Source organism: Cucurbita moschata, unplaced genomic scaffold, assembly GCF_002738365.1.
Source record: "Cucurbita moschata cultivar Rifu unplaced genomic scaffold, Cmos_1.0 Cmo_Scf00206, whole genome shotgun sequence".
Taxonomy (NCBI): domain Eukaryota; kingdom Viridiplantae; phylum Streptophyta; class Magnoliopsida; order Cucurbitales; family Cucurbitaceae; genus Cucurbita; species Cucurbita moschata.
Genome location: NW_019268722.1, coordinates 18,746 through 22,478, shown reverse-complemented (window position 1 = coordinate 22,478; position 3,733 = coordinate 18,746). Strand labels below are relative to the sequence as shown.

Genomic DNA, 3,733 nt, shown 5'->3' with positions numbered 1-3,733 from the left:
ATTTTCATTTTTAATGTTAGTGTGGATAGCTCAGTTGAGAGAGCGTTAGATTGAAGATCTGAAGGTCTCGTGCTCGATCCATGTTAACCACACATGGTTCACGTTGCACAACAATTTGACTATTCAATCTAAAATTAGTGATCATTTCTTTCTAAAATTTCAATTAATTGGCGGAAATATCTTTACTTAAAAACATTCATTTTTAATGTTAGCGAGGATACCTCAGTTTGGAGAGCGTCAGATTTAAGATTTGAAGGTCACTTGTTCAATCTCCACGTTCACCGCACCTGTTTCTATTTGCATAACCTGACTATTCAATAAAAAATTAGTCATTATTTCTTTTGAATCAGCGAAAATATCTTTACTGATGAATTTTCATTTTTGATGATTGCGGGGATAGCTCAGTTGGGAGAGCGTCAGACTGAAGATCTGAAGGTCACGTGTTCAATCCACGTTCACCGCACTTGGTTCATGGCACCTTATAGTTTAGTTGATTATTATTTCTTTTTAAAATACAATGAATTAGTGGAAATAGCTTTACTTATGAATTTTTATTTTTAATGTTATCCGGGATAGTGATTATTATTTCTTTTTAAAATATAATGAATTAGTGGAAATAGCTTTACTTATGAATTTTTATTTTTAATGTTAGCAGGGATAGCTCAGTTGGGAGAGTGTTAAACTAAAGATTTGAAGGTCACGTGTTTAATCTCCACGTTCACCGCACTTTTTTCCATTCGCATAAGCTGACTATTCAATAAAAAAATTAGTATGAATTAGCGTAAATACCTCATTGGTTGCATAAGTTGATTAAGTTGCATAACTTTATTCAATCTAAAATTAGTGATTATTCCTTTTTAAAATATAATGAATTAGCAGAAATACCTTCACTTATGATTTTTTTCTTCTTCAGAATTAGTGATTATTCCTTTTTAAAATATAATGAATTAGCAGAAATACCTTTACTTATGATTTTTTTCTTCTTCAAATATTAGCGAAGATAACTCAGTTTTGAGTGTCAAACTGAAAATCTAAAGGTCACGTGTTCGATCCATGTTCACCGCACCTGATTCACGTCACATAACTTGACTCCTGACTATTTAATTTAAAATTAGTTGGGAGAGCGTCACTATAGATCCGTTCACAGCATCTGACTATTCACGTCACATTTTAATGTTAGCTTGGATAGTTGAATTGGGAGTGGGAGTGGATTCCTAATTCTTTATTTGACTATAAATGCTCCATAAGACATTTAGTAAAATGACTCATTTTATTGCATGGAACAATAAAATTGATGTTCCCGTAGAATTGTCAATACATTCTACTTTCAATGTTGCTAAATTGAGTCCTTTTGATGTAGGTGATGATTTTTCTGATTCGAGGACGAATCCTGAAGAGGGAGATGTTGATAAGAATCACTGTGTACATTCTACTTTCAATGTTCCTGTAACAACAGAAGAAATAAAATAAAATAGTAATAATAATAATAATAATAAATAAATAAATAAATAAATAATAAAAAAATATATATATAAAAAAAACATTTGCTAACCGATCCCTACTCCTTCTTTCAATCTCTCACCACTCCTTCCCTAAAAATAAATCTGGCAATTAATCAGGAATTCTTTTCTGTAAAGATTTACCCAGAATTTCTTTGTTACTATGCAAACAAATAGAAAAAAACAAAAAACAAAAAGTTTAAGCAGATTTAGTTTGGGCTGAGGAGATACGTCATTTGAAGAGGTCAGTAGTGACATGTTAAATCTTCCTCTTATTTTATTAAGTAATATTAATTTGGTTACAATTATTTTGTTTTGAATTAGAGATTAAAGGAAAATAATTTTGTATGAGTTTTAGGAAATCACAACCAATTATATTTTAGATCTCATGAATTGTTTAGATCTCTGAATTGTTACAATGATTTAGGTTGTCAATAATTTTATAGACAAAGGAAATAAGAAAAAAAAATGGTTAGGTTATGATATGGTACATTGTATGCTAGATTATTGTGCTTAAGTAAGAAAGGGCTAGGGATTTATTTGATAACTTCTCGTGGATCGTAGCCTAAGATATTCGCTACCAAAGTTCATCCAAAATCTGATTTATCGCTGGAGATAAAACAAAGGATTTCTTATTGGGTAGCCGATTCTAGGGGTTTCAAGGCCCTATTTCTTCATTGAACCCCTTCCATATCCTATCTTCAGGCTAAAGGAATTAGTTTGGAGGAACGTCTTTGAGTGTAGGACCTTAATTTCCAAAAATCGTTCTCGGTATGCAACTCACTCGAAACGCCAGATTTTCGATCTCGCGGGTAGCTTGTTCTACGTCGTCTCAGCTCTCGATTCCTTCATCAAGTTTACTCAACTTCTTCCTCTGAAGCTAGAGGAATCCTTAATTTGAAGGAAAAGAGATCGTAGATAGGAATTTTGACTCTTATCCCCAATTTAATTTTGAAACCTATTTCCTTCAATTTGGCACGCTCTCGAGGTTATTTTTCTTTGTGGTCTTCTATGGAAGAATTCCTTGGAGGTGTGGAAACTGATTGGAATCATTCTTGCTCGACGAGTCATCATGTATCCTCGGATTGGATTTTCAAGTTTTTATTGAAGTTCTTCAATGGCAGATTGAATTGGGGGAATGATTTCTTGGCACTTTCAGCACTCTATTCCTTCATAGAACTTGTGGGTAATCTTGTTCAGAAACTGTAGGAATAAGTTTGAAGAGAAATGGTGGAGGATTGCTCTCGAATTTTGAAAAAATCTGAGAGTAGGAGACCCATAATCTAAACGCTTATTGCCTTTAATTGATGGATCGACCTTTCTCGATTCTTATTTCGTATTGTTGCTCCTACTTCCGACCTTATCGGAGGATCTTAAACTGACATTGAGAGCTCCAGAATCATCGTTATTTAGAGATCGAACTTTCTGGATAATTTTTTGGAGATATCAACTCCAATCAAAGCCTTACCGACCTCGGCTTTGAATACTAGTCGTTGGATGTGATGACCCGTGCGTGTTCGTTTTAGATCATATCAAATTTTGGAGGAGATCCGACGGTTGAGATTTTAGTTCGAAATATTTTGCTCGGATGGTCACGGTAGATGCTTTGATTCAAATTAGAGTGGCATTTCTGTAATTATCCATTATTCCAGGGGTATTTTGGTAATTTGCCACTTTTTAAATATTTTATTATTATTTTTCTCAAAAAAATCCATAATTTTTCTAAAAATTTCTCTTCCCTTTTTTATCATTTTCCCCTTTTTTTGAATCTTGAGATTCCTTCTAGATAAGGAATTACAAATCCGGAAAGATTCTTGATAATTGATAAAATGACTTTTTTGCCCTTTTGATTTACTTTTTTCTTTCAAATCCTTTTCGAAAGGCCTTTAACTCCTTGAAATCACTTGTTAGGGTACACGAGTGACTTGACTAAGTACTTTGTTCTTGCTTAATCCTTTAATTTTTTTCCTTTGGGTCTTTCCGAGTGACTTATTCTTATGGGAGATAATTTCCTTCATTTTTGGGTATTACATATACATACTCGTTACAAACACAAAATAAGAAGCAGACTCAAAACAAGAACAAAAAATACTAGATTAAAAACAGAGGTGTTAGTCCATGGCCCACACTCCAAAGGCCGCTCTCATCCATGACCAACTCTTAGTTACTTGAAAAAAAATGATAAACATGGAGTGAGTAGAACTTAGTAAGTAGCATACTAGTAGGTTCTTAAT

At 33.2% G+C, this 3,733-nt stretch overlaps 1 non-coding gene across 1 annotated transcript; it reads left to right on the top strand.

The window, feature by feature from the left end:
- Positions 1-390: 390 nt before the first annotated feature.
- TRNAF-GAA lies at positions 391-463 on the top strand. Its single transcript has one exon. It is a non-coding gene; the product is annotated as a tRNA-Phe (tRNA).
- Positions 464-3,733: the final 3,270 nt, after the last annotated feature.